Genomic DNA, 13,672 nt, shown 5'->3' on the forward strand with positions numbered 1-13,672 from the left:
AACAATAGTACTTCCTTATTATATATGAACAGATAGTATGAGATTTCCAGACATTTGAGGAAAACCTCTAACTAAGATCAAACACAAAGACCAAAACACACATTTTAAAAAAAAAAAAAGTAACTTGGAAGAGGCAAAGACAGTGTAGGGAGAGGACCAAAACTTATGTAAGTTGGAGAATTATTATTTTTAAAGAGTCAAGAAAAGATATAGCAGCAATGAAATGAGTAGAAGGGTTATAAAGATAAACTTCCAGAAAACAAGAGATCTTTGAGATTACAAATACAAGTAGCAGAAATTTAAAAATTCAGTTGAGTGATTGAAAGTTAATGCTGAGAAAAATCTCCCCCACCTCACCCCCACAAAAGAATTACCAAGAGATTGGAAATAGGAGGTAGAAAAAACAGGGAACTAGAAGATCAGTCAAGGAGGAATTTCGAAATGAGACACCAAAGAAAATGGGGAGGAGGTGAGGGGGACAAGGAGAGAAGGGGGAAGAAACTTAAAGTTATGACAGAATATAAAGAATGTTCCTATCATTAAAAACAAGTAAGTTTACAGATTTAAAGTTTCTATGACGTGCCCTAGAAAATGAATAAAAAATAAATCCACAGCAAGGCACATCATTTCCCTGGGGTGGGACAGGAAACAGTTCATTCACAAAGTATCAGAAATCGGAATAGCACTTTATTGATCAACAGAAACACTGGAAACTAGAGGACATTAGGACAATGCCTTAAAAATCTTGAAAGGAAATAACTTCTAAATTAGAATTCTACACCCAGCTAAACTATCAATCACATTCGAAGGGAGAAGAGAAACATTTTCAGGGATTCAAATTTTCACTTTTCAGGGAGCTTCTTGAAGATATATGGGCCATGGAAATGAGGGTGTAAGCCAAGAAAGAGAATGGAATCTAGGGTACAAGGGATCTAACAAAGGAAAGGAGCAAAAAATGTTACTGAAAATTGCTCCCAGATGGCAGGTTTGCTGCTGGCTTAGAGATTAACCAGCCCTGACAGCAGAAAAAGTGGAGCTCCAGGAAGGATTCCAGGAAGAAAAATGCACAGAGTACCACATGTTAGAAAATTAAACAAAACAATTGAAAAAAAACCTCTTACCAGTATTAATTCTAGGAAAATTGAATGTTGTACAAGAAAGGAAATGAAGTCATAATATACCATGTAACTGAAGAGAATTCTTTATAATAACAATAATGGTAATAATGTAATGATATCAAGTAGAGCTGGGGGAGTGACTCTGTGTGTGTGTGTGTGTGTTTGAGACCTGCAGGAAGGTTCAATCCACTTTTATCATAGTAGAATTCCAAGAGATTATGCCAGTAGCTAAAAGTGAAAAGTAAAGCCTAGCCTATTATTTAAAAATATATAAAGAAGAACTATAAGAAAGAGCAGGAAGAGTTTCAAGTAGTTGCCTCTGGGGAGTGCAGGCTGGGAATGAGAAGCAGGCATGGGGGTGGTAAGAACTGTACTATTGTTTCCTTATAACTCTCAGTAACTTTTAAAGTATTACTGAATAAATGTAATAAAAAATATCCTTCAAAGCAAAATAGGTAGATTTATAATATAGTCACACACACACACATGCACACACACACCCATCGCTTTGCTTACACGTGCACTTCGAATTATGTTTTCAGTGCTGGTACTGGACAAGATGATCCACCAAGCACATCCTTTTACTCGGTCTTCTCTGGGGGTGATGTTGTTATTGGCACCATTTGCTGTCTGGGTTTATGGGTGTGTCCCTAGGTGAGATGCTAACTGGCCCTCTTAGAAATGTGGTCTGTGACCTAGGCATTGTTAACTGATGCTTCAGCTACTAAACAAGCAAAGACAATTGCCTATCAAAAAGAAAATAATATTTTTCAAATATAAAAAGGAACTGCAATTTACTGCCTTATTAAAAACAACTAATTAAATAGCCAACTAAGGAAATAAAAGCAGAATATGCACAGACCAATGATGGCAGTGTCATGAAGTAAGGGTTATGATTATTTCAGTTTTGTGCACCTAAGTTGAAAAACAATCTATCATATATACTATTACATTATACCACGTACACTGTGTGTACGTTCAGTGAACAACAATTCTCATAATGATAATGCCTAAAGAACAAGACTTAAATGGACATACACACAAAAACCTTATAGGAAGAGAATTTTGTTTCCAGCTTTCATATGAGCCTTAGACACAGGGTAAAAACTTTACTGGGTGTGAAGTGTAACTGATATTCTCAGACCAATTTATACAGTATGCCAAACTATTTTCTTGTAGTAAAGTCTGCCATCTACTGGATATTATAAGAAGTTCTAGAATAATGGGTTTCAGGCTTTTTCGTTTTTCTTAATTACAGCAGAACTCCTCCAAGGAAAATGCCATGAGTAATCCCAACACACAAAATTGGAATGTGGACCAGCTCAGGCTGAAGAAGGGGAGGAGACCTTGCAGTCCAGTCACTCAGCCTCCCACACTTTCTGGAGATGCCTGCAGGGAGCCCTTAGAGGTTGAAGAGCAATTTGAACTCTCTGTTCAGGACAAAATAAAATATTTTATAGAGTTGCTGTAATTCTTTTGTATTTGCTATTTTAGTATTGCTAGTGCTAAAAACATATGCATATATTTTAATAAAATATACATTATATATACATTACATACAAATATATATATATATATATATTTGCTGAGAAGTAAAAAGTAACTTGACCAGTTTTAAAGAAGATGAGCACTCAAATTTTAGTATTTATTTATGTGTGTGTGGGTATTTTCTAATAATTTGATTTACTTGGAAAATGGCCATTTTGGTAATTTAGCTTAGTTATAAGGTAGAATATATTTATTCAGAGCAATGAAACACTGCAAGGTGATTTCAGGGAAAAGCATTTTAATATCTCCGAGATTACTATCTATGAAGACTACTCATTCCTTTGTCCTTGATGGTTTTAATGTACTTATCTATGAAATAGGTAATTCTCTGATTTAATAATCATCAGTCAAGAATCTGAAAATTTTATCAACTTTCTTTTTATTACCAACATTTTTGGCAACGTCTGGACTGGCCAACCATCGGAGACTTGCCAGAGAGGGAGAGTGCCGGAGGAGCAAAGTCTGTGAAGTGAAACACGCCCTATCAGTCCTGGCTCTGCCACGCGCAGCCTCAAGGAAGGAGAGAACAGTAGATCCCACTTCTTAGGGGTTTTGTGATGATTAAGTCACTAGATTTAAACGCTTGGCAGACATATGGTAAACGCTCAATAAATGTTAGGTCTTATTGTTATAGGATGCTTAGAGATCGTTTGGGGTTCCTAATAGAGAAGTTACTAGATTAATACAAAATATAGCAATAACAATAATAACATAAAAAGTACCATTTACTAACACATTGTCACTGCAGGAATTTTATTTTAGGAAACAAAACACAGACCCAAGTATACGCTTACACGGAGAGCCTACCGATGGGCTCATTCAACAGACCAGACACTTTTCCCGTAAAGTACCTGGAGTTGCTGAGGATCAAACCGAGGTAAATGCAGTTTAGACGTAGGAAAAAAATCTGCTCTCACCCAAGAGTATCTTACCATCCCACTATATTTTGAGTATCATTTAAGTTTGGGGCTCAGAGAAATACCACGTGAACTGAGAGTTGTGATAAGGGTTTTACTGTTCAGAGGATCTGCTATATCTTTGTGTTCCTAGTGCCTATTCATGCCCAGCAAATGCTCAGTGAATATTTTGTGGATATTAATAGTCAAAGCCATGATCCTTACCTTAAAGATGTCCCTTGCTGTATAAAGTGTATATACGTATACACTTTGCATGTGTATGTGTACACATGTATGTATTTGTAGGGCTAACTACTGACCCTTGTTTTTTTTTAATTTAAATGTCCTCGTATACAACTCTTATTAGTCTTTTCCTAGGATTTATTAACCTAATTCTCCCCATATCACTCTCTAGTCCTCATTTTTATTGATATTAATTCTAAGAATCAAATCTGTTAGCAGAAGGAAGGGCTGTAGGTGGAACTACTGTTATTGTGCATACCTGGGTTAAATTAGCAGTTTTAAATATGCCTCACATTTAAGTAAATCAAACACTCACCTGTACTCCCACTATTACAAATAAAGTGTTCTGAGCTCATTGCTCTGGGGCAGGTATTTTACCGTGTTGTTTCCTCAAACTACTGAGACATGGGCAGGGACTGGGGAAAGCTGCTGCCTGGGACGGGAGCAGGACATGCCCATTGCAGGATAAAGTAATTTTTTTGACATACTATGGCACAGGTTTGTTTTTTTTTTTAATGTTAATTCCATTCTTAATATACATTTAACCTAATTTTACCTAAGTAAAAATGGAAGATGAATTGAGGAACTGTGACCATAAATTTGATATTCCCAGCAACTTCCCAGCAACATCTACTGAATCGTTTCTGATGTTCTTTCATATAAAATATCTTTTCCTATAGAAGAATAAGTAAACATTTGCTAGTGAGTTGTTTTTATTTTATTTGTACTTTTGTTTTTATTAAGAAACAACAAAATCTACTGTCTTTATATAGATATTATGTTTACATCCTTGATATTTTAGAAGTTAATATAGATTTCTATATTTCATTAAACCACATCTCAAAAGCCACTATTGATTTCTATAATTGGAATAGCCATTGACTTAATAAAGAGGATTTAATTCAGCTGTCAAAGAAAACAATTTTTATTCAAGATTTATTGTCTCTTCCTTCAGAAATTTGGTAAATCGGATGGCCCTTGTCATTTTGGTGAACCACCTAACAATTTCAATCATAGTTTGGATTTCAAACAGCAAATATTTGGGATGTTCAGGTTTCAAATCATCCATGATGAGTTGCCTTTAGAATGAAATGGAAGTTTTAAACAATGCTACCGGAGATAGAGGAGAAATTTGCAGATTGAAGAATTTCAACCTAATATAGTGTCTGGTTGAATTTTCTTGAGCCTAGCATTCTGCAGAGACTGAAATATAACTCCAGGGTCGGGACCGGCCGGGGGAGGATGAATGTGGCAGGAGGGGCCAATCTTTATTCGGGAAGTAGTCAAATAGCTTGCACATGGTAGGTAATCAATAGAAATTTGTTGAATAATGGATGAATAAGCAAGAAAACCTGAATTATCATTTAAGCCTCGCTGTGAAGTTCCTATTCTCACCTCTTTTGATAAAATCAAGCAGAGCAAGTCATCAGGTAAATCACTTACTTTAATGCACAGAATGATAGGCTCTCACGGGACAGTTAAAGAAGTAGATGGGCCCTTTAAGACCATTCCTTTCCTCTGCATTCCTGTGGCCTCTAAAAAACTAGGCATTCACTCTCTCATACATAGCTATTTCCATAGACATGGTTTTAAATTCTAAATTGAGGCCAATTTAATGTAACGGCATGAGTATAATTTTGTGGTAAGACAGACAGAGGTTTAAATTTTAGTTCTGCTGTTACCCATACCTGTGGTCTTAGCAGAATCAGTGTCAGGGAGCTTGTTTCCTCGTTTCTAAGGGAGATACTATGTAGCCATATGCACAGTGCTTCAGGGCATGGACTTTGGAGCCTGGGTTTAAATCCTGACCCTGCCACTTACAGAGGCCATGAGTTTTATTAAGATAATTAACACCTCTGTGCCTTGTTCTCATTTCTATAAAAGCGATGCCTACCCCATAATTTTATTGTGGAGATTAAATTATTTAACGTAAATAAAATTCCCAGCAGTGCTTGTAACAGAGAGAGCGCTGTCAGCCAATTTGTATCATAGTTATTATTGTTATTATCATGAGGGATAAAAAGGATAACATACATAAAGTTCTTTATAAAAATGTATAATAAGTAATGATTTATCAGTATTATTTGTCTTTCCTTTCAATGCAGAGTCCAAAGCATAGTTGCCTTGGTCCCCTTCTACTGACAAGCACAGTACCTTGACATAGCGGGTGCTTGGTAAATAAATGCATGTTTAATAAAAGAATGAATCCAAGGAAAATGAGACTATATGATATTGGAAAGAGTTATTAGTTTTTGAGTTCTGGGAAGTACAAGTTTACTGTCATCACACATTCTTGAGAATCTGTCCATGTAGGAGCCCAGCATGGCCAACTGCAAATTTAGCACAGTTAACTCACATACAAACTCTGAAGCACCATTTTGTGCTCCAGTTGAGAAGATTGTGCCAAAGCTCACTGGTGTCATCTGCATCTGACCTCCTCTATAGAGTGTCCACAGACTCACCAAGAAATTTTTTCACAGAGGTATTTTAAATCCCCTACATATGGTTGCCATCTTGCTAGGTGCTTTTATGTACAATTTCTGATCATTAACATTGTCACAGATGAAATCAGGGGCCTGCTTCTCCAAAGCTTTCTTTTGCTCTCAAATCCTCCCCATGAGAATAGAAGCCTCGGGGTCCTCATCTACACAGAATATGCCTGATCACAGGTCTGGATGGGATCAGGTCTCTGTCAATAGGGTCAGGGTGATGGACCAAGTACATCCTGCCTGTGGCTGCAATCACACACACACTAACCCCAGAGAAGGTGCCCTGCCCTGTGTCATCCTTAGAACATGACTAAATAATGCAAACTGTGAAGGTCATTTTTACTAAATGTCAATCACTGAAAGTTTTAATGAGGGTCTAATATGTTCCTTTGACATTAAATTCATTTAAAGCTAATCAGGCCTAGAAACCCTGACCTTATTATAATCCATGTACACTTTAATAAGGACAGGCTTTTAAATAACCCCTTTTATTTAATGGAATACTTACATTTTACTAGCTCCTTTGCCTCTAGCGAATTGAAATTCCCACAGTAAAGCTAAAAATGTTCTAAATGAGGAGAAAAATAAAAGTTTTTTTTTCTCACTCCATAAAGCCACATTTATCTAACCGATCAATGATCAACAGACATAATTTCAATATTAATTATAAAACCATCATGAAGAATAATTTAGCTACATGGCACTTTTGTTCTAAAAAGGCACCTGAAAGTTTAAATATCTTCCATTAGATTTTTATCAGATTTTTAAGTAATTATATTATACGTAACTAAGGCTAAAGAAAAAAAAATAAAATTGGTAAAATAAGTGAAAACAGCCCTTCAAATTTTAGCTTGTTCCACTGTACACCAAAATAGTATGGATGATATAAGAATGAAAAAATTAGAATAATCTGTTTCAATTTTATTATTGATATTACAAAAATGCCTCCAATTTATTGGTTTCTGGGGATAAATGTCACATTTAGTTCTTACAGAGGTTGGAGGGATTACAGCCAGTTTATAAGTAAGGAACTGAGATTCAGGGATGTTAAATAAATTCCCCAAAGTTATGCAGCTAATATGTGGTAGATTAGGATGCCAAAAAGACTTTAAAACATTTATTTGAAAAAATACAAAACATGAATATAGAATCATTAAAAGGAAGCACCTAAGAAGTATGTAGATAAGCACTTCTCCCACTTCCCCATTCATATGAACCACGAGGATCTCATGAACACTGCCAATATTCTGACTCACCAGTTCTTTCAGGGTGAGGCCCGAAAGTCAGCATTTCTAATAATCCCCCAGGGGTGCTGATGTTGAGGGTCCAGAGACTGCAATTTAAATAGCAAGCATCTCTACCTTGTCTAACAGAGGTACAATGTAAGCCACAAATGTAATGTTAAGTCTTCTAGTGAAAAGTATAATTTAAAGACACAGACGTAGAGAATGGACTTAAGGACATGGGGAGGGGGAAGGGTAAGCTAGGACAAAATGAGAGAGTAGCATTGACATATATACACTACTAAATGTAAAACAGCTAGTGGGAACCAGCTGCATGGGAGATCAGCTCCGTGCTTTGTGACCACCTAGAGGGGTGAGATAAGGAGGGTGGGAGAGAGGTAAGAGGGAGGGTAAATGGGGATATACGTATGCATATAGCTGATTCACTTTGTTATACAGCAGTAACTAACACAACACTGTAAAGCAATTACACTCCAATAAAGATGCTAAAAAAATTACAATTAAATTAAGAAGTAAAAGTAAGCAGGTAAATTAACTTTAATAATATGTATTTTAGGGACTCCCCTGGTGGTGCAGTGGTTAAGAATCCACCTGCCAATGCAGGGGACAAGGGTTTGATCCCTGGTTTGGGAAGATCTTACATGCCATTGAGCAACTAAGCCCATGCACCACAACTACTGAGCCCACGTGCCACAACTACTGAACATGTGTACCACAACTACTGAAGCCTGCACGCCTAGAGGCCATGCTCCGCAACAAGAGAAGCCACCACAAGAAGAAGCCCTAGCACTGAAACAAAGTGTAGCCCCCATTCTGAGCAGCAACGAAGACCCAACAGAATCAAAAATTAATTAAATTAAAAAAATAATATATTTTATTTAACCAAATATAACTAAAACAGTATCATTCCAATATGTAGAGTTAAAAATTAATGAGATATTTACATCTTTTTTCATACTAAGTCTTTGAAATCCTATGTGCATTTTACACTGACAGTGCACCTCAGCCCTAGTTAGCCACAGTTTAAGTGCTCAGAGCCACACGTGACTAGTGGCTACTATGTGGGACAATGCAGATCTCAACAGTTTTCTCATTATTTTGTACAGGGAACTAATGTCTAGAAAAATAACTTTTGGTTATAATTATGAGTAAGCCATTAGTCCTCTAGGATTTAAATTATCTTCTTTTATGATATGATTATAGCAGTAGGCATGAATAAAGAGGTGTCAAGGTACTTTCTAACAGTCTATTAATTATGATGTACATTCAAATCGTGCACATCCTTAGAAGCCTACGTTCCCATGAGTCGTTCCCAGATCTTTGCATTCTTGTTCATCTCCTGGCCCAAGCAGACACAGAACTTATCATTGTTAAGACAACATCACACTTATTTATGAATTTCCTGAATTGTTCTGTTTCACGTATGGAGACCTGTCTTCATAATTAGCAAACAAACACTTTAAGTTCAGGAACTAGAACATTCAATTCTTCAGTCTGTCTGTACATATGCTCTGTGTATTCAGTTCCCACCACACTTGGAACACTAGCGCCTGAATAGTGCAGTAAGTCCACGCTGACTGTTTGCTTTGCTGATTGATTGGTTTTCCCCCGGGGGCAATTTGTTCTTTCCACTTTAAGGCTCACAGCACTGTAACAGAAAGAGAATGATTTGCTGGTCTGGTCACTGTAGGTTGTGAGCCAGACTTGGGGAAAGCCCAGGTTACTGTGGTTACTAGATAACCTGGAAACCATCGTGAATACATTTCATTTTCTTTTTATTCAGCTAAAAGCCCCGTGACACTGAGTGCAGCAAGTACAATGCCCTTGCGCCTTTGGTCTGGGGAAGATTCTGGAGTGTGGATGTCCCCCTGCCCGTGTGCCCTGCCTTCTGAGCAGGCCCTGGGGTGCACAGGCACGCCTTAGCTCCGCTCCACACCCCGTGACACACATGGAGGATGGGTCTCCATCTCCCAGGGGCCCATTTGGCAAACGCTACCCCAGAAGGCTGTGGCAAGAGCACACTGAATGAAGGCTGAGCCTTCATTACCGAGCACAGAACACCAGGGGAACGAGAAAAAACTCAGAGGGAGACGCGTGACTGTGGACATCCTCCTGAGAGTTGAAAGACAGTGTCTCATATTGGGAATTGGCAGCTTAACTGAATAGAAAATAATAAAAGTATAAGGATAGTTCTATTGTGGAAAATGCATAGAAGTGAGCTACATGTGCAGACATGAGACACTGTACCTTGGATGAATCACCTGGGCTGAAATATGCCCATAATCACCTCTTTTAGGAAGGCACGGCTGTGTCTTTGCACTTAAAATATTGTGGAGGGAGGGGGTAGATGGGGAAAGAAGAAGGATGAACTTGAGCAAATAATTAATTACTTTTTAATCAATAAGCTTAAGTAAACTGATATTTTGCTTAATAATAGAAAATGTTTTCACTTGATATGGTAATTGTTTTCAAAGTAAATCCCATGTATTAGTTATCATTGTATATACCTCCCATATCCAGCATAGAGTCAATAATCAGTAATTCATAATGGAACTGAACCAAGCAAGCTTAATCCCTGTCTCCCGAAATGTAACTGATTGTGTCACTAAATTTAAGCTTTCCGTGTGTTTTTCTCTTGAAAAACTGTCCCCAGCCCACCACCATCTATTCTTGCATCATATACCTGGTGTACACTCCCATTAATCTTTCACTTAGAAGGGGTTCTTGAATGATACTTATGTATGAAATGGGAGCCTTCATTTTCTTCTATGTCATTTTTTACCAAGCTAAAACAATAAATTCAAAACAATTCCAATAAATGTCCTTTTATAATACCTAGTAAATTATAAGTCAAATAGAAACCATGCCTAATTTGAAGCACATCTGACCTATGAGAGAATTGATAGATGCTATAGTGAGGAGTATTTACCGCTTTCCACATTTTGGGGCAATACAATGAAAGAAGCAGCTTTAAAGACTACTTCAATTTCACAATGCAGAAACAGAATAAGGATGCTATCAATTATTTTCTGAAATGAAGGAGCCTAAGATCCTATCAGCTAAAGCCAGGTCTCTATAGAAAAATAAAATGTTTAATCTTTACAACATAAAAGCAATATTTTAAAAGCTTCCATCAAATAAGCCAACTAATATTTATCCTCCAAGAAGATGCTAATCCTGTGGTATAAAAGGGGTTAAGAGACGCTTAAAGAATCTATTTACCTCAGGTCTATTTCTAAAGCACCCTATCATGTTGTTATAGAAACTACTTGTGGCTGAAAATCTCCCATCATGATTATTGCTATAGTAACCACCAAATGACCAGAAGCTAGTTTTTGATCCATTTGCCATCACCCCCCCCCACCCCTCTCCAAGATAGTTTTGCTTCTAAATGCTCCTATATTGCTGGAAACAAAGGAGAAAAAAAAAGGGTAAACAAATTTAATGGGAAAGAAAAGAAGACACAGAGAGAGAGAGAGGAATGAGGGCACATTACAAGCAATAAAGAGATCCAACGTATTTCAGTTTTACTTTGTAGGGAAAAGAAATATAATTAGACAAACAGACAAGCTTTTAAACTGGTGACCAAATCTCTTCATTACCATATGTTCAGACTCAAAGTGAGTAATAAAAAAATAGATGTAAAATATTGCTATTCTCATATTTTTAAAGCCACCATTGGACATTTTAGAGAATTTCCCAATAGAATATATGCCTTTGCCTGGTGTTGTCTCTCTTAGTTTAAATCAAATTAAATATAAAAGGTAATTTTCTGGGAGTTCCCTGGAGGTCCAGTGGTTAGGACTTGGCATTTTCACTGCCATGGCCCAGGTTCAATCCCTGGTCAGGGAACTAAGATCCTGCAAGCCACGTGCCACAACCAAAAAATTTTAAAAATTAAAAATAAAATAAATAAATAAATAAAAGGTAATTTTCTTATAATAGTTTCTTGTAAGATATTAAGTCCTAATATGGTGTCATACTGAAGAAGTCATGTTTTGATAACCATAATCTAATTCATCTCCTTCCCCACAAGGTTGTAATCATTTTTAAAATTCTCATATGATATTAAATTTTGGCACTGTTTTTGTGTAAAAATGGCTTACATAAATTAAACCAAACAGACTTATTTCTTTACTTTCTTTATCATACCTCAGACTTTATTTTTTCATGTTGAATTGCCTTGTCTGTTAATAAATAACGAATTAGTTCGTTGGATTTTAGCTTTAGAATGCTAGCAGACACATACATAAAACTGACTTTGAAATAACTCGAAATCAGATTTTTTTGACACAAGGATGATGATGGCAAAAATGTTTAGAACCTCTGTCACCCCCATGAAGATCTTAGAAATATCAAGGGTTGGAGGGACTTGCCAGCAAGATGGTGGAGTAGAAGGACGTGAGCTCACACCTTCTTACAAAAACACCGAAATCACAACTAACTGCTGAACAACCATTGACAAAAAAATGCTGGAACCTACCAAAAAAAGATAAAGACAAAGAAGAAGCCACGACGAGATGGCAGGAGGGGCACAGTCACAATAAAATCAAATCCCATACCTGCCAGATGGGTGACCCACAGGCTGGAAAATAATTATACCACAGAAGTTCTCCCATAGGAGTGAAAGTCCTGAGGCCCATGTCAGGCTTCCCAGCCTGGGGGTCTGGCAGTGGGAGGAGGAGCCCCCAGAGAATCTGGCTCTGAAGGCCAGTGGGGTTTGATCACAGGAAGTCCACAGGACTGGGGGAAATAGAAACTCCACTCACGGAGGGTGCACACAAGGTCTCATGCACACCAGGATCCAGGGGAAAAAAGCAATGACATCGTAAGAGCCTGGGCCACACCTACCTGATATTATTGGAGGGTCTCCTGTGGAGGTGGGAAGTGGCTATGGCTCACTGCAGGGACAAAGACACTAGCAGCAACAGTTCTGGGAGTACTCACTGACATCAGCCCTCCCGGAGGCTGCCATTAGCCCCACCCTACAGCCTGTAGGCTCCAGTGCTGGGTTGCCTCAGGCCAAACAACCAACAGGGCGGAACACCCACCTGCCCATCAGCAGACAGGCTGCTTAAAGTCTTCTTGAGTATGGCCCTGCTCACCAGAGGAATAAGACCCAGCTCCACCCACCAGCAGGCAGGAAGCAGTCCCTTGAACTGGGAAGCCTGCGTAAGCCTCTTAGGCAGCCTCATCCACCAGACGGCAGACAGCCAAAGCAAGAAGAAATAAAATCCTGCAGCCTGCAGAACAGAAGCCACAATCACAGAAAGTAAGAGAAAATGAGACGGCAGAGGAATATGTTCCAGATGAAGGAACAAGATAAAACCCCAGAAGAACAACCAAGTGAACTGGAGATAGACAATCTACTGGGAAAAGAATTCAGAGTAATAATAGTGAAAATGATCCAAGATCTCAGAAAAAGAATGGAGGAACATACGGAGAAGATATGAGAAATATTTAACAAAGACCTAGAAGAACTGAAGAACCGAGATGAACAATACAATAACTGAAATGAAAAATACACTAGAAGGAATCAGTAGCAGAGTAACTGAGGAAGAATAATGGATAAGTAAGCTGGAAGACAAAATGGTGGAAATCAATGCTGCAGAACAAAATAAAGATAAAAGAATGCAAAGAAATGAAGGCAGTCTAAGAGACCTCTGGGACAACTTTAAATACACCAACATTCACATTATAGGGGTCTCAGAGGGAGAAGAGAGAGAGAAAGAAACTGAGAAAATATTTGAAGCGATAATAGCTGAAAACTTCCCTAACATGGAAAACGAAACAGTCAACCAAGTCCAGGGAGCACAGAGAGTCCCAGGCAGGATAAACCCAAGGAGGAACACACCGAAACACATAGTAATCAAATTGACAAAAGTTAAAAACAAAGAAAAATTATTAAATGCAACAAGGGAAAAGCAACAAAAAATGTACAAAGGAACTCCCATGAGGTTATCAGCTGATTTCTCAGCAAAAACTCTGCAGGCCAGAAGGGAGTGGCACGATATATTTAAAGAGAAGAAAAGGAAGAACTTACAACCAAGAATACTCTACCCAGCAAGGCTCTCATTCAGATTTGACAGAGAAATCAAAAGCTTTACAGACAAGCAAAAGCTAAGAGAATGCAG

General features: G+C 37.8%; 1 protein-coding gene and 1 non-coding gene across 5 annotated transcripts in view; one reads left to right on the top strand and one right to left on the bottom strand.

The window, feature by feature from the left end:
• CRB1 (crumbs cell polarity complex component 1) overlaps window positions 1-13,672 on the bottom strand; it is a 264,792-nt gene that overhangs the window by 151,969 nt on the left and 99,151 nt on the right. The window lies entirely within an intron of this gene.
• Window positions 11,319-11,390, top strand: TRNAE-UUC. Its single transcript has one exon. It is a non-coding gene; the product is annotated as a tRNA-Glu (tRNA).

Source organism: Monodon monoceros, unplaced genomic scaffold (assembly GCF_005190385.1).
Source record: "Monodon monoceros isolate NGI ecotype Baffin Bay Population unplaced genomic scaffold, NGI_Narwhal_1 Super_Scaffold_18, whole genome shotgun sequence".
Classification (NCBI taxonomy): Eukaryota; Metazoa; Chordata; class Mammalia; order Artiodactyla; family Monodontidae; genus Monodon; species Monodon monoceros.